At 40.5% G+C, this 20,596-nt stretch overlaps 1 protein-coding gene across 1 annotated transcript in view; it reads left to right on the top strand.

Moving 5' to 3' along the window:
- The window catches only part of triqk (triple QxxK/R motif containing), a 128,696-nt gene that overhangs the window by 55,156 nt on the left and 52,944 nt on the right, over positions 1-20,596 (top strand). The window contains exon 2 of the mRNA XM_079654228.1: positions 303-450. The gene's annotated coding sequence lies outside the window, so the exon portion shown is untranslated. The remainder of the gene's footprint in view (positions 1-302; positions 451-20,596) is intronic.

Raw genomic sequence — 20,596 nt, 5'->3', positions numbered from 1 at the left:
ATGTTTTTCTTTTGGATATTGTTATGCAAATTCAGCAGTTTCTTGATTGTACAATTATTTTTCTGACATGTGATTATGACTTTAAATCCATTCCAGATGTTATTACTACACTGGACCAATAGGATGCACTTATTTTTCCTTTGGATTTTATCTTATTTTTTCACATCTGTAAATATGGACCATTCTGTTTAATCAGTCTAGGCCTACCTACTAATTATTAAAAATATCTTGCTGATAATACTGGACTGGAATGCATGTATAGCACTTTAATCAAACCCCTTCCCCCACTTTCACACACACAGATACCGGCGGAGCTACCAGGCAGGTGGCTTGCTGAACCATCAGAAGATGTTGGGGTTCAGCGTCTGGCTTAACAGCAGTAGGAACATTATATTGAATGTCAACATCCATGCCATTATTGCTCAGCCTGCTCTACCTGCGCAGCCACAGGTAGGACACTAACTTATCTTAGGGGGAATTGAAAATACAGCACTTAAAGGTAGGGTAGGTAAGAATGGAGAAACCAGCTCGAGTAAGCTAGAATTTGAAAGTACACAACCGAAAAAAATCTGCCCCTTCCTTCAGACTTCCTTACAGAGCCCCTCCTCCAACACACACGAACCCGCACATGACCAATGAGGGCACGAGATAAGTTTGTGCACGAGATAAGTTTGTGCACGAGATGGAAGGCTGACAGGCAGGTAGGCCATCCAAATATCTGCCGCGGGCCAGGGCAGATAATTGGACTAGCTTTTTACAGCGCCACGGCTTCCACAGATGAAATATTTGTATATATTTATTGTCAAAGCATTTAATTTATTCATTGCTATCGGGATGTTAAGAGCATTACATGGAATATAATAAAAGTGTTTCTGAAGTGAATTACCTACCCTACCTTTAAGCGATGTAATGTGGTATTGCTAGAAAGTATCTGAATACTTCTTTATTACTTTATAATTAACATACATCCAGTATGTTTTACAGTTCAGGTTGTTTCAAGGAAGAGTAGGGCTTTATAAACATAACCAGGATTTAGGAGAGGTTCCTCTGAAAGTTTCTTCTGGTTCTGTATTGCAGAATAAAAAAAGGTCTGCAATGTATCGAAGCAGTAAGTACACTTTTATAACCAAGCCAACAAGGCTATAAAAGCAGTAATAATATGTGTAACGTTATGTAATGCATTAGAGATATTTACTAAAATATCAAACAAGTCATTTGATTTCCATGGTGTCTTTCCTTGGCAATTGAAGGTGAAAATCCCTGCTGGAAAAAACAAATATTTGGCTACTTTCTATGGCTTTTATAATTCCCCAAATAGATCAAGGTACATTGCCTACATTGCAACAAAGCGTGCCACAAATAGTCCTTTTCAACAACAGCTTGACTGCTTTTGAACTGGTGCCAAGCCCAGACTTTCTGATCACTGAAATGAATGGAGGCCTCATTGTAATTCCCTCCTCTGTGTTTGGGAATGCATGAATGTCACCAGCTGCCACGTCTGCTCCTCTGTGGAAAATGTCCAAAAACCTTAATTATCACGCTTAATCATCCATGGGATTGAAGCAGGGGAGATCCCACTGTAACAGATTGCCGATGTAAAACACGGTCATTGCATTGAGCTGTGTGCCTGAAATCCCAAGAGGATCTGGCTTATACTCTCTAGTACAGATGATGCTGGTATAGATTCATTTTATTGTTAAATGTGTGTGATGTAACCTTCTTCTGCTGCAGCTGAGAGATCGTTACACCGTGTTTCTTTGATAATTTAACAAAAATACCAACAAATTCTTAGTAAGTTCATCTGTTGCCATGTGAGGAATTCCCTGGCAAAAAATGAAGGCAAGCTTGAGTTTAAACAGCCTCGGATTACATTTACAAGGCACACTTTGTCGTCATTCAAAACACATAAAAATGAAACTGTGTTTACAATAATAAAACGTGGATAAGAAATATTTGAAACATTCATGTATTCTGTAGTGCAAGCGAGTGGGAGTGTATATGGTAAATATTAAATGGAGTTTAAGACTCTAATGGCTAGATAAATAACAACCTATCAATCAGGATCAATATATCATTATCAGCAACCCAATATCTACGTAAAGTGAAAACATCGAAACTTGGCATCATCTTAGAGATACACCTTTATTAAAATGACTATGGCACATCTGTTTCAACCATTTCCTTACAGAGTTATACAATTGTCAATGTGATATCATTCCATCCAGTGTTTCCCTGCCAACGGAGCCCCGCGCCCCCCCCTGAAATTCAAGGTGTTTAAATTTTTTTTTTTATTATCATTTTTTTTAATAAAAAAGAAAAAGAAAAGTTTATATATATATATATATATATATATATATATATATATATATATATATATATATATATATAGCACCAAATTGCAACTAATCTATATCTACTGTCTCTTGCTCTTTTATTAAATAAACTAAACACTTTCATTTTAAGTTGTGAGTCTAGTGTTTTTGACCCTAAGAAACACTGATGCATTAATCAATACATTTAAATTTAAAACAATATTTCAATAAAATACAACGGAGTTTTCCAGCTTACTCAGTGTGATTGCATCACTTAACCACATGGTGGCAATCAACTTCCATTCTTCTCTTGGCCTATGATCCAACTAGGAATCTGCATGGTTACAGGTGGATTTATGAGCTGTTGGTGAAGTATTCCTTCAGGCACATAAGAGTCTAGTGACTCGCGTCTCTCCTCACTATCTTCATCATCATATGTTTACATTATTCAGGACTCCCTGGCAGAAAACCCAGTACTAGATTCCCTAAACATTCTAACAAATTTAACAGATGCCTGTCTAGCCGGTGTCCTGCAGGATCTGTGTGTTGAAAGAAGCCCGGAGCTGTTGAGTTATTTGCATTAGCTGACGGTAAGTATATTCAGGAGTGGTGGCATCTTTTTTAGACTGTGCATCTGACTTTCTTAAAGAACAGATGGTGTTGTTTCCAAACTACCAATTAGTAAAGACAGGGTAGCAACCAGCAGCAGCTATCCCTACCTCTCTCATGCTCTCTTCTCTCTCTCACTTCCTGTCTCTGCCCCTCTGTGCCCTCTTGTTCAGTCTTCAGCTCTCTCTGTTTCTCTCCCCCCCTGTCTCCCCCCCCTCTGCAGCCCCCTCGCCACAGAGGCAGAGCGACACTGGAGCGATGTGTGGCCTGCTGAACAGATTGAGAGTGACATATGTCAGACATGGGGGGACTTAGCAGGGCAACTGAGTATGTGTCCCTCAGCATGCCTGAGTGTGTGTGTGCATGTGTGTGTGGTGACTCGCTTCAGGTGTGAGCCCTGGTGTGAAGACTTCAGACTCGAGGCTCTCCTCCCTCACAGAGGCACTCACACGGCTTTAGATTCCTTGTTAATAACAAGAAGGAGTCTGTGGGAGGTGTGTGTGTGTGTTCAGGGACGCTGAGGATTATGAACAGTGTGATATCTTGTTTGCCACTTGGTGCATAAAATGAAATTACAAGCCAAAAGTCAATATCTCATCATGCTGATTTTGGCGTACCTTGCTCTCTTTCCTCTAATGGCTGCATTCCTGCGACTTGGCCCAGGGACACAGCACTGCGCTCTTGCAGAAATTAACCCTGAATTATCCAGAGGGAAATATACCCAATATCTCTCTGTGCACTTCAAACTTATTTTTCAGTGTTTTGAACTAGTCCTTAAATAAAAAATGGATTTGTTCTCAGATGCGATGAAATGCTTCCCAGGAGAGTGTGGAAATATAAAAAGCGAAACGCCCAAATCTATTATACAGACATTCAACATGTTCATCTTTTGAAGTTCAGCTTTAACATCCAACTGCACTTTATTCAAGCTTCACTGTCGGCTTTAATAAAATGCAATTATGAAGAAATACGTTTAGTGTCTAAACAACATTTCTCTCCTAATGAATTTGATGTATACGTTTGATACAAAGAACACAAAATCCCAAATCTATTATACAAGATGATCAACATGTCCGTCTTTTTGAGGTTCAGCGTGCACGTCCAACATTACTTTATTTAAGCTATACTGTCAGCTCTGAATAGAAATGCATTGATGGAGGAATGCTTTTACTGTCATAGCAACATTTCTCTCCTGATAAAGTCTTTATGTACATAAGTTTGACACCACGCATAAACAAGATGTCAAAGCTCTTTTCTCCTCGTGTACAGACAGCCATGATAAATGGTTTCTGAATCACGCACTCCAGATATGAAATTCAGCGATATTCCACTTTAACTCCAGCAACCTTGAACAAAAGTCCTCCCTCTGCAGTTAAGCGGTTGCTTGAAGGGCAAGCCAACGCAGACACGGTCCAGTGCTTTTATTGACCCAATGAAAAACCTCTGCGTGTCTCCAGGGGCTCGGAGCTCAGGTTAGGGTCTTTGTTGTCTGCGTTCATTAGTGTCTCCTTGGCCATCTCTCTCTCCCTCTCTGTCTTTCACCCTCTCTATCTCTCTTACACTCTCTCTAACACCTCCATCTCTTACTCCCTCACTCCCTGGCTGCTGCTCTTTTCCCCCTAGGAGCTGCAGAAGAAAATGTCACCAGATCAAATTAGTGGGAGCCTCCAACACTGCCTGTCTCTGCTCTGTCTGTCTATTCCACCGAGTGATAGCGTCACTCATGGAAGTTTCTGGAAGTTTGCTTGTGTCCAAACTTTGTCTTCCCCAGGTATGAAACTCTATGACTCTGGTAACACAGTATCTTGTTCTTACAGTTTTTGTAAAGGACATATCATATTCATTTGATTATAATTTAGTATTCTTTTGTATTATCCCTTGAAAGGTAGATATACTTTTTTTTTTTACTGGATTGTCTCAATGCTGGCATAAACTGGCTGAAATGGTGAAGAAAGTGTGGTTGGGCCACTCAAAGGAATAGTTTAGTGCTGTTACGAATAGTCGGAAGTTTGAAGTTTTATTCATAACACCCAAATTCTAAATACTAAATAATAGATTCAATGTTTGTGTAATCCAAACATTGAATCTAGACGTACAGACGTAATCATATCCAAAAAATAACATTTTTTATCTAACTTAATATTCTGCTTTCATCGATATTTGTAAGTGTTAGCCTTTCACAACAACTACACTCTTAAATTACAAGAAACAAATGCAAATGATTTTGAAGTTCCTCAGTTGTTTTCTTTAATGTTCGTATGGCTTTTACAAAGCGAGATATAATGTTTTGATTGGTGAGCCTTTGAGGTTCTCGTAGACGGATTTTGAAAACTTCATGCCAATCAAAGCTCACCTTTTGGTTTCTCTTCCTTTCACACATGTGACAGTTGTATCAATCTTTTCATTTGAACTTAATGCAAGAAAGGGAATAAGCTTATTTCCAATAATATTGAACAATTCTTCTTCATGTCTAATAATTCATTTCCCTTATCTCACTGAATGAAGATGCAACACCTTAGCATTCGAAAAAGCCTTGACCTCACACACAGTCTTTTTGCAATGTCACCCCCGCCACATAACTTATTCATAGCATATTTTATATTCATAGCCTTCTTTACTTCACTGAGACGCATCGGACATAGTGATTTCTCTCCCGGCCCGGCGTTATTTACCTTAATGCATTTTAGTGGAGTGAGAGGGAGTGTTGCCAGACGTCCATCTATGCAAACAGATGACTTTAATGCATGTTAACCTTGGCGGCAGTAAAAGGCCTCACCATTATTCCTCTTAAACCATACAGTGTCTATCAGAGTCCATTGGGGAGAAACTGGAGCACTTCCAGGACCGACCGCAAAAGAGCCCTAATTGAAAATGACTTCAGACTATTGAAGAAGAGGCCACAATGTTGTGTGTATTTGTGAGTGTCAAGTGGTGGGGAACAGATTGTTTGTGTGGACCATTTCCCCTACTGTGTGTTTACTGAATTATATAGGCTAAACGTAATCCATTTATTCATGATAAAGAGGAAATAAAAAGGGGAAGAAAAGAACAAGTGATCCCCAGTAAGACTGAAAGGAACACACACAAGTCCATCTCCATGGTGCTTTATCAGACCCCGATGAAAGTGGCCACTGTCCTTCTGCCATCAATATGCAAATAGGAAAAAATGGCCCTTGAGTGCAGGGAGCAGTTCCCTCAAGTGCATTCATTAGCCACCGTTAGCATAATTGATTCCCAGTCCTGCCATAAAACCGGTCACTCCCTGCGCCTCTCGCTCTGGGGGATCCTCTGGGGACTTCACGGGCTAACTTCAATCATAAATCATTAAAGGACACCACTTGCCAATGGACTGTGCCAAGGCCCCAGAGACGTGCGAGCAACAGTAATACTGTCACTGACATCTAAATCATCGACGTGACATATAAAGGTGCCTACAGGCTGACATATCCTACACCCCACCTCTCTATCCTCATTTCTTAACTCGCTGTCATAAAATTGTATGTGCCCCGTAATTAGGCAGCATGTACTTTAACTCAGCATATGTCAGGAATGCTGTTTTTGGATTTGTGCCAGAAATTATTTCGGTATTTGCATAATATTTGACTTCATATCATATAATTGTTGTGACATTTTGTTAAGAAACTGGAAAATGATTTGCCGTGTTCAGACAAACAGAAAACATGGTAAGACTCATGAGTATTCCATGCGGTGTACCTCAGTCATGAGTTACTTCGGTAATTAAAAGAACATCAGGACTGTAGACTGGTTACTGCAAAAGTCATGATAGCCATTAGCTTCAGCCGTATTTCTCTCTCCAGCATCGCCATTCAGAGCAGGTGTGTGGCTTATTAAGGCTCCTATTAGAGGAAGAGAGAGAGGGAGTCAGTGTGGTAAAATATTTCTTTTTCATTTCCTCCATCCAACCTTCCCCTCCATCTGTCCATCCATCCATCCCTCCCATACAGTCTAATTAAACTCATCAAGTTGTGCAGTGAAGGCACCTCAGAGAAGCAGAGAGTGAGTGAGAGCGACAGAGAGTAGAGAGCGATAGCGGCATGCTGGTGATGTATCGCCACCTCGCAAAATAAAACATATTCATAAAGAATATTCATTACCTCTACCAGCCATCCCCCAGATGGCCAGAAAATTGGCTTTGTGTTGAGATGTGGATTCAGGCGTGCATATTAATGAGAGACAGATGTAAACGCATATTCATATTCTTTGGCTCCTCTTTTTTTTTTGTGACAGACAAAATGATAATGCATCCACTTAGGAGGGGGGAAAAGGGGCTGCATCCGGGAAGCAATGCACCTCTAATGTGCTGCTGGGCTATTGGCTTTTTGTCAGTATGTGTCCCTATTTGTCTCGTGTGTATGTGTGTGGAGTCCCATCTACATTTTAAGTGCTTTAGCTCTCTAACACACGCACGCACGCACGCACGCACGCACGCACACACGCATGCACACACCACACACACACACATTGCTCATTGTGTGGCTTTGAGGCTTTGACGCTCGGATCACTGCTACAGTTTGAGTTACACTTTTTATTGCAAAAAATAAGCGATTGAATTCCTGCTATGGAACAAATCCAAGCAAGCTTGACACAGGAAAAGCCAAAGGGATATCATTTTAATGAACATAAACACATTAAAACAAACTTTCAATACTCACATACAACTAAAAGCTTTTGCAGGAGGAGGCTGGGAGGTGAATTTGAAAAGACTCGGCAGTTGTGAACATGGTATTGTTGGCCAAGTTTTACTTTTTTGGACTCTGCTTTCCTTTTGAAATCAATATCTTATCGCCACTGCTTCCACTTGTCAGCCCCATTGCTTCCACAAGAGGACAGTAGCGTTCTCTGAGGCTCCTCCTTAAAGTTAAAGCATAATAATATGTCAATAACAGGCTTTATAGTTATACGAATTCATGTATTCAGCGCAAAAGAAAGTCGATTTTTGCAAACAACACTGAGTATTGGTGTGCAGCTTTTGACGATTCATACGAAACTTGGAGGGATGGCTAAAGGGATGAATATGACGCTAATTAAAAAAACAATACATATAAGAAAGACACAAGAACAGTGGAGGACACTTTAATATGATAATGATACTGTATTTATCCTATTTTTTATGCTTTGTGTATGTTAAGTATTCATGTATTTAAGTCTTTAAAGCTGTACTTTTTGTGTTCTACTATTTCTTTCTTCTTAATTATGAAACATATTTTCTCATGACTCTAATTATTTTATTATGCTAAATATTTCTGCCAGTGTTTATGTTCGGCCCTATGTCATGACACATAATGAAACCATTCCTCCAACACCCGCCTAGATCCCAGAATTATTGCCACGGATCCAATAAGCATCCCTACGTCCCCCCTATACATATTAGATCTCATCTCCATGTTAAAGCCTATATATGTCACTGTGAGAATAGAGGAGGTTTTTTAATGGAAATGGCCTCATAAACCCTTAATCCTGTAACAGTGCGCTGCTCAATTGTAGTAAAATCTTCTTTGTGTAAGTGTGTGCCAATATGGAAAATTAAAGCCAGTTAATAAAAAGCAGTGCTAAATCAATGGGGGCCATAAAAGTTACAGGGTGATATTAAAATATGTCGGGGGAAGGGGGGGGGGGGCAATTGTGGCATTAACACGCTGGGCCTGAATTATCATGTTAATTTAATATCCAGTCTTCAAATGGAGCAGAAAGCCCAATAAAGGTCAATTAAGCAACTAGCCTCCCATCTCTATTTAGTATTTAATGGTCTCATCTAAATCACTGCTATGGATCCAAGCCCCACCCCCACTCCCCACCTCAGAGACCCCATGAGGGCATACTCTTTGGATATCTAAGTTCATGATGGTGTTTACTTTGGATTGCGACAGCTCTGTGATTACTCATAGTATCTATTTGGAGTTAATATTGCTGCAGCACACAAGAATAATGTTTACACATCCCGGTCATTTTAGGCAGCCTAAATGCAGCTGTTGGTAAGAAAGCCAAGTCGTTTTCGAAATGAACTTTTTACCCCTGTCCATTTTAGATGTGTGTGGTCCGCAGCCTTTTGGTTCCGTCACTGCTGTAGAGAGAGAGATAAGGTCTTACATCTGTGGAAACCGTAGTACTATTTAATGCAACATAGAAATGTGGTTCTCATTCTGCTGATAGACAATACACTCTTTTGCTTATTTATCTATAAACCCTTCTATTTGCTTGTCATTATTCCTCTAAATAAATTACTCTTTGAATATCTTGACTTTTAAGTTAGTTCCCATTTCTGATTTCACTATTTATCAATAATCCATCAATTATTAATGATAATACTATAAATGGATATTAATGCAAAACATATTTGGATTCTCAGAGTCCAGTTTTAACTATACACTTGCCTAAAGTGACAATATGTCATCTCTATTGATCAGTCTTCTGTTTTATTCAAACAAGTGAGCTGTAGCCCAGGGATAATCCCTAAAGTGTTTTGCATGAAATGACTTTTTTGATATAATTGTATTCATATATGTATGTGAATTGACCTTAGGGTCTTGCAGGATAAAATCAATGATGAAGCCAACCTCATTACCAGAAGAACCCGCTAATTTATCAAATGACTGACGGAAATAATGACAACTCACCTACTCTCTTCACAATAATAAGAGGGCTAACTGAAGTCTGATATTGATGTACTGACATGATGGAGAACGAACAGTCAGAAAAATGATGAATAATTCCCATGCCAGCACAATATCTATCGACCATTTATTGACCTTCTGCAGCGAGCCTGCTGCATTGACATGGCTTTATGCAGATCCATAGTCTTATGAATAAATCATACTGGGCTAGTTAGAGCCAGACTTTCAAGGTTCACATCTAATATACAGAAGTAGCTCTGCTGTTGTGTGACCTGAAACACAATACTCTTTTAATTGCCTCAGAAGTCTATGACAACACCAGCATAAAAACTCAGCTGAACAAATTCCCTTCTCATGACCACGTCTGACCTTATTATATTTCTAACATTCACCGTGATATCTCGCTGTTATTTATTGCATGTTTGATATTACATCTTTGAGTGGGTGCACTGTGTCTTGTGTACTCATGCAAACTTTTTAGATAAATAATAAGATATCTCTGGTATAAACGTATTATATAGCAGGACTCTAGGTGCATAATCTTGATTATTCTGTGTTTTATTATCTAGGTTCTGTTTTCATGATATTAAAGCTGAAACAAAAGAAACAATAATCTGCAAACGGCCAGCTCCAGCCCTTACAGTATATTATTTATATGTTCTGGTTTTCTTAGTATTCTGTGATAGTAAACGGATATCTTTGGGATGTTGAGACACAGAGACATTTAAATACGTAAGCTTTCTCGAGATTTTCTACAAAGATAATGATTAATCAATTAACCTAGAAGGTAATGGGAAAATGTATCATTAATTAAAAATAATCGTTGATCTAATTGAACTTTTCAAGCATTCAATGATGATGTTTATAATGTGTATACAACTCTGAATATGACATTTAGGGAAGAAACTCCTTCCTTATAATTGATATTTCATACTTTATATCAATCGTTATAAAAACTAAGGAACACAATGCAGGTTTTTACAGATGCTGTACTCGACTCACATATGCTAACGCTTTTGGGAAACTAAACTAAAGTGAAAACACTGGATTGTGAAAACACATGGCTTATGCATCTTTAAATACGCTCTCTGTGAACCACCCCCATACAAAATGCATAATATGCAACAATTCAGCTAAATGTTACTGTGGAAAGTGAGCATCTTGCTTAGTTCCACATGCTTCACATCTGGGTAGTGTCTGGTTGCATTACATGAGTGAACGGGTTAGTGACCCAGATTCTCTAATGGGATTTTAGGTGTAAAAAAAAAAATAGAATTGTTCTTTTTTTTCCAACCCAGACAGATGTTCCTCTTTGAAAATTACACAAACATTAAACCAGGAAGACATTGATATGGAAGACACACAGAAACATTACTTCTCATGCATTAGTATGGATACTTTCTGGATGATGCGAAGATTTGATTTTCTTCAGCATGCATGACACTATGATGAAATATTTAGCCTTTGCTCCCGACTGACTTCTGAAAATCCTCGAGCTGCGTTTCTCTTAGTGAGTTTTTTAAAAAGTCGACTTGGGCCTTTGAAATAAGATATCAGATATTCCAGTATGCACAGACTGTGCTGCCTGAACATGCCTGTGAAGCCTTGCTGTGCTGAAGGCAATCTGTCTCCCCCACCCATAACGACCATCTGTCATTAGTGTAGATCAATGGAGATGATAGATGGGGGGTGCTTGCTGTGCTGACAGAAGCAGTGAGACAGGAGTCCAGGAACGACCGCGGTTATGGTGCGCGGTCCTGACCCAGCGGGCAAAAGCCCTGATGTTAATTCTGTATCCGTGCTGAGGGTGGGTATGACTTTGGACTGTCAAGAAAGCTCCAGACTGGCTTTTGAAAACTCAAATCAATTTCAGTCAGTTAAGTGTTGCATATGTTTGGAGCGCTCACCCACATGCCTTTTCTCCTGTGCCAGAAGTGTTATAAATTCTCTCTGAATAATCAATTTCCTAAGCACTATGTGGGATATTCAAAGCATGTCATATGGAGTTGATGTAAAACAAGGCGATGAAACAGGCGCGGAGTGGACGGTGCCAAGTCTGCCTCTACACATCTCAAAGCGTGACATCCCAATAACCACAGCAAACCAGTCTGGATCCACCGAGTAAAATCAAGAGGACTGGACATGATTTGATGAAGCCCATTTCACACTTTCTGAGAGAGATGGACGGTCCAAGGCCTGTGAAAATCCCTGGGGTTTTGGACAAGAGCATCTAAGGATTTTCAGTGCAAGTCATTCTTAACAAAGAGGACTAGACAAGATGAAGGGCTTTACTCCAATTTTAGATACCAAAATTGAATTCTGAGGATTCAGAGACTCCCCTGTGGGATGTATGCCTCATCTGTATTCGCTCTCCACCTTATCTTGTAAAAATTGTATTTATTTTGTGTTCTTTTTTCCATGCCCGTGATCAGATTTATGAATTTACAAGATGTCTTTGTTTTGATATTTTGAGCTGTTAATTTCAAAAGCAGAAGTGACCTCAACATGTTAAAATAAATACATGTAATAATACAATGACAAATACACCAAATGTAATTACTCTGCCTCTTTTTGTTGAGATAAAATACAGCCATACAATGACACAAAACCCACACATTCACCTCGACTCAGTCTAGAGAATACTGACACACACACACACACACACACACACACACACACACACACACACACACACACACACACACACACACACACACACACACACACACACACACACACACACACACACACACACACACACACACACACACACACACACACACACACAAGAACACATACAAGAACACATACACTTTGGTCTCTTATACACCCGGGCAGTGGGGATTGCTTCGGAAAAACAGCACCTGCTCCTCCATTTGAAAACTATTTAGGGAGGCATCAAACTCTATCAGGGCAGGTCTGATTGCGGTCGCCTCTTCACAGTCCCCCAATCACTCAGTGAGTCAATTAGCCCCCCGCCCCTCCACACACACTCACACAGACACGCACACACATAAGATACGCACAACAGACGCCCATTCCCCTCCGTCCGCTGTGGGTTCCGCCAGGGAATGAGAGTCCATCGGCAGCCTCGCAGCAACACCTGAGGCCCCCCCTCCACCCGGCCCCCGCCCCTCTCCCTCCACCCATCTAATAGCGGTGCTCCAAGGGCAGCCGAACCACAACGGCGTTCATTTCAGCCCCATTGTACCTCTTTTACCAAGCCTCATACCAGCGACTCAACAGCTATTTAGCAGATGATAGAAAAAGAAAGAGAGTGGAGGAGAGCGAGGGAAAGTGGGGAAATGAGCGGTGCAACGACGGGGGTGATGCGTCCGCTCACCTCGGTGATCATTTACTTTGTAGAGCGCAGGAGAATTTGATTGTGCTGTTGACTGTGCAGGTGCTAGTGTCGGTTTTCGTCTTTGTAAGTATTACGAGTGTGTTTGCCTTGCTTGCAGGCGTATTCCCCGTTGCATCCACGTTCACCTGCGTGTGTGTGTGTGGTGCCTACTTTCCGTCCACTCTTTGGGTTAGCGGGCGGCGCTCTCTCACAATCGCTTATTTATTCAGGGCCTTTTGAAATAATCGAGTTGACACATCTGTCAGATGGTGAGAGGAGGAATGCTAAAAGGTCACCGGGCGAGGTACCAGCTGCTCCCGCACCAAACCTTTCCTGCCTCCAAATAGCACAGTCATTACACCACAACAGATGGGACTCCTGCCTTTCATTTCTGCCACACACACACACACACACACACACACACACACACACACACACACACACACACACACACACACACACACACACACACACACACACACACACACACACACACACACACACACACACACACACACACACACACACACACACACACACACACACACACACACACACACACACACACATCTACACGTGCACACATATACACAGAGGTGCAGTGACACTTGTCACTGACAAGACAGGCAAACAGGCAGAGACTTGCACTGTATACATCTGCAGACACACTCGCACACATATACACACATACAAACACTTGCAAAAACGTGCACATATATACACACACACGCACACGCACACGCACACACACACACACATATTCCCTCTGTCACTGACTCACTTGCTCTCACCTGTACACTCTGTACTCTTTCTCTCCAGGTTTGATTTCCATGTACAAGGTCAGTATCAGCTGTACAGGGAGCGTCACTCCCTCATACCCAGAGCACGACAAAAGGACAAACGCAGTCACTGAGGACAAAAGGCGGGGGAGACGGTTCCCTCTGCAGTCTCTTTATTACTCATTCATCCTCCTTTATTTCATCTCTGAGCTTATGTGTAAAGATATCTTTCTCAAAGACAGAATATAACTTTCTGGCCATCCAGAAAGATATGTATAATTCAAACCACGGCGAGATGAGATGCAACAAAAATCAGTCTCTTTTTTTTGACCAGCTTTGTTCGGTGAGAAAAAGTGCGAGGCATTGAAAAAGCCAAAGAAAAGCCTAAGGCCTTGCTCCAAGTCCTCCCTTTGAAAGAGCTCTGTAGATTCAACTTTGCTTGAAGAGAAAGTCCTTTTCTGATGACTGCATAGAAACATATATTTCCTTCCCCCAAGCACTGAGGGCATATGGTAACCTTAATCACCTTATAAGAAAACCAAACTGGTGCAAACTTATTTCTTCAAGAACACATCACAGATTATTGCATATGGCTGTCATTGATCCATCTGCAGGCATTTCTTTGCTTTATAAACATGCATGTTTCTCTTAAATATGTAATTGTTCTGAGCAAATCCTATAGTCATTTGTTGTATTTGCCAGTTTGGCTACAGCCAGTTAATGAGCTTTAAAGAACCCACAGCTATAAGCGGGGTGAGGGAATGGCTTGCTACAGTGCATAGCTTGCTGTATGCAAATGTGTTGAAGCAGAGAGTTGGCAAAGTCGTGCACAATTCATTAGTAATGAATGATTCTGCTATGTTTAGTTTACAAACCAGCAGCAAAGCACATTAATGGTAGGTCTGTGTTGCTTTGCTATAGGTCACATGTGAGACTGAAACATATGTTGACTTGAAATGAAATTACCACGTAATATTGCAATGCATAGTATGCATTTTCCCTGACCAATAGGAATAACACAGTAATCCAACAATGTGTGGCCAGCCATAAAGTGGTCGGCTAGCTGCATTAAAAGAGTAATAATGCATAAATCATGCGAATGCACAGTTAGGATATAAGCAATGATTTTTATTGCCTACTATATGGGGAGCATTATTCAGACGTGTCTCCTACAGCAGGTGGAGGCATTACTTTTCCACCTCTGCAGTGTTTGTGCACACCTCGGTGTTGTAAAATATTGAAACCTCTCGGGGTGGACATTACATCTTCTATGTTGTGAACAGGATCTGCTGCATATTTTATCTGTGGCATTTATGAGCTTATGCAGACAATTGAATTACCAGGTACACAAGAAGTGTCCTGCTTTAATCTAAGGCAGAAGAAATCCCAGGAAAATAAAGAAGGAATTTTATCGTAGTAGCTGACACATTTATCAATAGTTGTAATATTCACATGTCATTACACAAGCTATTACTCCAAGCTTTAATCCCATCGGCACAATTGAAAACATCAAATTCTGATATCATTTGTGGATAAATAATTTAAAACAAACCGACAATGACAGACACCAGCGATAACACCCACACCCATGTTATCATCTGTGAGTAACTCTTATCAGTTATTTGTGTCACTGCGGAGTTCATTTGTCACGCCCATATGTGACCCATTAACACGACTATCAGACACTGTGGTGGTGGGAGACTTCACGGCACACACTGATGCCTCGGAGCTCCGTCCACCAAGCTGCAGATGTCAACATCATGAGCGTGTGTGTGCGTGAAGGAGGGGTAATAATGAAATGTGATTTGACAGATGATACGTGTGTTGTACGTTGCAAGTGTGTGTACTCTATCTGCTTTACTGTCCTAATAGGCAGCTGCCATTGTTAATAACCATTACTCCTAGAGTCCATATATTAAGATCCCCATTTTTCTTCTCTCTTGAATGTGTGTGTGTGCGTGTGTTCATTTACATATGTGTACACTGATGTGATTGATGCCCACTGCTTCACTTCCCCCCCCCCCCCCCCCCCCCAGCATCCTTTCAGATTTAGTGCGCTCAGACTCCCTTTGGCCCTGCCCCCCAGCACAGTCAACATAAAGCAGCCGATTTACTTTATGACTCCTTTGCTTCAGAGCTTTAGTAGATTTACTGTCATTTTTATGTATTAGCTGGTACTGGGTGATAATGACTGACAGGCTGCTGGTCTGGGAGGGAGGAAAATGCTTTGCTAGCAGATTTTAAAGGAATCAACAGAACAGTATACAGGATTCAATTAAAACTTGTTCTTTGTGGGGTTTCACCACGATGGATAAAGCTATATAGCAACATTAAAGACTTTCAAGGATGATGGGTTCTTTCAATTAGGGAGTGTAATTGGCTTCACTCGTTTTGCATCCTTAATGAAAGTGTGGAGAGATTCATGTAACCTATCTTCTTCTCCTTTAACATTCAGTGTTATCCTTTTATTTACGAGTAACTTCAATGTGAGAAAATAAAACTTATTTCTCTCTGATATTATCACTTTCTCTTTGTCAGTTTAAGATATGTAATATTAACATGATGAAATATTTGAACCATACACTACATGTTATTCATGGCTACACTCTTCCAACAATTGGAATTCTCTATGTGTTGCGAGGATACAGTTAAATACATTTCTATATTCGACCCAATATATTCGGTGTCTTGAGAAAACCTTTACTGAAATATAAAAGTAACTTAACGTGTTTGTCGCTACAAAGCTTACATTTTTAATGAATGTCCACCGGCAAGTCAATCATCAATGTCAACGAAACACATTTAATGAATATGGTTATTCCCTTTCTATGATGGCAGTTAAATGAGAAGATTATCTCCACTTATGTCTTTTAATATCTCTCTGGGGCCAGAGACCAGTTAGCTTAGCTTAGCATAAAGACTTGAAACCGTTTTTGATGATGCATCTTGCGTTTGTACATCCACTTTGTTGGGTCAATTTCCATACAGAAATGCATCTCTGAGAGTTGTCAAAAGGCAGTCTGGGAAATACAGGAAATTGCTATCTGACATAAAATTGGATGAGACAGGTAGAGGATGAAAATATTTTTGCAAGCACTTCATTTCAAAACAAATCCCAGAGTACACTCAACAACAAAATAAGGGAATGGAAATCCATGCTGCGATGGGTGTTAATGGCGCAGAAAAGGAAAGCAATTACAAGGGATAACTTTGACATTGATTCAAACAAATTGAAGGTGAGCCGTTAAATTGCCACAATACATAAATATATGTGCATAAGCATAAGTGTCTAGCCGAAAAATAAATATCTAGGAGAGGACACGTTCTGTGTAACTTCCCCTGTGACTCCTCAGATATTGTATGTGTGTTTTGAAGATAATTATTTTTCATCTGCTCTGCTGCATCGGATACAAATATTTTCAATCCTGTTTACTCCTCTGCTTGAGGGGATTCAAACTCACTATTGAGTTCAGCGGCGAGTTGTGAGGCTATTAGGACTTGTTGCCGCTCTTCAGTCAGTCTCGAGCTGATATACTGTGACAGTTATTTAGAGCAAGACGCCTTGAGCCATGAGCGCTGATCAGTGCAGTTTAAATGTATGTGCTGCGGTCTTCAGCATGTCTTTAACTATTTTGTCTTGTGTCTACAAGATCTTTTTTCTTTTGTATGCTCTCTGTCTATCTCTCTTGTGAATCCTTGCCCTCATTTATGTTCACCCTGTCCTACTCAGAGTCAAGATGGTGGCAATAATCCTCTCTAATAGCAGATGACAGCTCCACATAACTTCTGACATTAGCGTTTAGCCATAACAGTTTTACAACCCTTAGTCTGACTGCAGATCTGTCAACAGGCCGGTGAACTTGGCAGTCTCTTTTGCTCTCTGTTTCACTCTCTTATAATGTCTTTGGGACCTAAGCGATCTGGGCCCCCATCACACACTTTTTATTACTGTATGGGCCATAGTGTTTCATCATTTGTTGTGCTTCCCGTCACACAAAAGTACATGCACACACAGTCATAAGGACACACATTCACATTTGTCCCCAAAGGGTAGTTCCAGAGTAGTCTCATAAAGAGAGAGAAGGAAATGGACATGCCTTTCAACAGAACATCGTAAAATCCTACATGCTTTTGGATTATAAATATATTCCAGTATTAATATCGATCAAACGTTGTGCCTGAATCTCAAATGCAAGGCCCACTTATTTGAATGCTTTAAGAGATGTCATCCACATCACATGGCTTTTATAAGCGGGTCATATGTCATGTTTTTTTATTTCAATGCTAAACTTTGTTGACAGCTTTCTTTGATTAATTCTGCTCCAAGTGGCCCAGTTTAACTGAAAATACAATGTGAATAACCCCGGAAATACATCAAAAGTGTTATTTTAACATTTAATTGATAGCTTACGTTTAGTTAAAGGTCTGATTTGTTTTTTTTTACAAAGAACAGTCATTCTTAAATAGAGTCTAGGCTGGCTATGTTAATTATGAGTTTTTGTGTCAGTTTTGAAAATGCTTTTATGCTCTTAATCCTAAAGTAGTACTAAATTAAGATTGGATTTCTTAAAGGGGACCTATCATGCAAAATGGACTTTGTGATGTCTTTTATACATAAATATGTGTCCCCGGTACGTCGGGGAACTCGCAGCGTCAGAAAATAAAACCCTTTCTCTTTTCCTCCTTACCCACATCTTTTAAAAACGGGGGTACAACGAGCGGATACAGATTTGCTGCCGATATGACGTAATTTCGGATGGTGGACCCAGAGAGAGTTGCTATCAGAAACAATGCCTGACGTATTTTGGACGTAATATGGTATTTGTTTACATTAGCAAGCATCGCTAACACTCAGAGCTAACCTGTACTGGAGAGCACATGTGTTTAAAAAGCAGGAAATAAAAAAATGAACTCACCTTGTGGTAAACCTGCAAGAGAAAAAGCATTTGAGCTCCATACTGTTTCAGAAATAATCCTTGATGTGGTTTAGAACTGGATGGCGTTTTATCACAGCAGAATGTAACTTTATCTCCGGTAGAATTCTGATCAGGCATTAGCTCCGCCTCCTCTTTTTGTTTTTCAAGCTAAGGAACCAAAACCTGCGTTTCTAAACAGGGCTGGAATAGAGGGATATGAGGGATGTCTAAAATGCATGATCTGTTTGTATTTCGAGGAAAACACATCATAGACATGTTTTAATATATTTGTATATATCTAAGACCCATAATATATGCCTAATAGCATGATAGGGGCACTTTAAAGTAAAAGTGATATGTTCTCTATGGCTCAGGGACCTACCACATCATCGAAGCAAGCACTCATCAGATTTGTCAGAAACCATTTCTCAAAGACTTGCTGCAATAGTTTTGTTTTCCTTTGTTGAGAATATTTGTCGTTTACATTATTTGTACAACAGTCATACAAGGATTGATTAAATAGACATTGTTTATTCTCAGCAGTATGAAAAACAAGACTCTGTGTATCATCTCTTTTGAAATGATTGTCAAGAACTTATATATTACTACGACGTCCAGCGTTCCTGAGGCTGAGTGGTGCATTTAGAGCTGTCAGTGAAGCTCCAGCAGGGGACGAGGCATGGGGATGAGGCATGGGGAAGGAGCCTAGGGGATGACATAGGGGGTTGGTGGGGGTAGCCATATGGCTGCTGACAAGGAGAGGGGGGCAAAGCTGACAGGGCCGAGGGAACGGAGATGGCAGGCGGGAGGGAAGAGGAAATCACACTGGAAGGACAACATGCTCCCCTTCTGCCAAGGCGGAAAGCAGCGCCGACCTGTGTGTGTGTGTGTGTGTGTGCTAGTGTTTGTGGTAGTGTGTGTGCCATTGACTGACAACGCTGCTGATTGAATCCAACATGGAGGCCTGTGTCCTGACAGCACTGATGCCACAAGTATGGACAGGGCCTGGAGTGTATGATGGACTGAGAGCAAACAGAGAGTCGGAAGAGGAGAGTATGTGCATTTCTGTCTGTGTGATGTGTGTTATGTGTGTGTGTGTGTGGCGCAGCGTGGGTGTCAGCCAGCCAGCCAGCCCTGTGTGCCTCAGGAGCCTCTCTGCCAGCTGGGTGAGCCAGGTGCTGGGTTGCCCCCTCGCGCCCCTGGCCCCCCCATTACTGCTGCCCTCCAGGCCCGCTCAGTCAACTGCCACTTGCTACCAGATCAATATTAGCTTGCACCGAGGACAGCGTGTCATTCACCAATGAGGGGTCAGACAACCCATTGTTAGGCAGCATCAGGTACAAAACGCTTGGGGAGACAATATTGTATCAGAATGTTAAGCCTGGTGTGTGTTGACTTGTGCTGTAATACTAATAACCAACAGATATTTTAGAATTACACATGCATGCATTCACTTTAAGAACTTTAAGAACTGGATTGGCTTTCACACACACAACAACACTCTCCCCTTTTATAAAATGCTTAAAAAATAGAAACTATTTATCTGCTGTTCTGAATACACACAGACTCTTAAACTTTTCACAATCGCATTTCAATTCTGTTTTTTTTGCATTTTTTAAATTATATTTTGCTCTAATACTTTGCCTTTACTATTGATTTTGTATTTCTTTTTTTATATTAACCTTGTGTTTTCTATAAAATTCTGAACTTTAACATTATTTAGGTGTAGCGCATTCTGCCTCTTTCTGCACATATATCATTTGTCATGTTTGTATATTTTTTATTGTGCAAACAATTACCTATAGCAATACAACTGTTTTGTGTACTGCTTCAAGCTTTAACAAATTTGCAGATTCAATATTTCTTCCATCATGGACCCTCATGGGTTGATTCTTCAGACAGGTGCAGATACAGACCTGATGTGTGCTATCCAAAGTAGCATTTGCATTCATTGATTAGCCAAGCTAAAAACCAAATCTGCATTTTCCATAATAATAACTTTGCC

The sequence above is a fragment of the Notothenia rossii genome (genome assembly GCF_949606895.1).
Source record: "Notothenia rossii genome assembly, chromosome: 10".
Lineage (NCBI taxonomy): Eukaryota > Metazoa > Chordata > Actinopteri > Perciformes > Nototheniidae > Notothenia > Notothenia rossii.
This window is presented reverse-complemented; position numbering and strand designations above follow the sequence as displayed.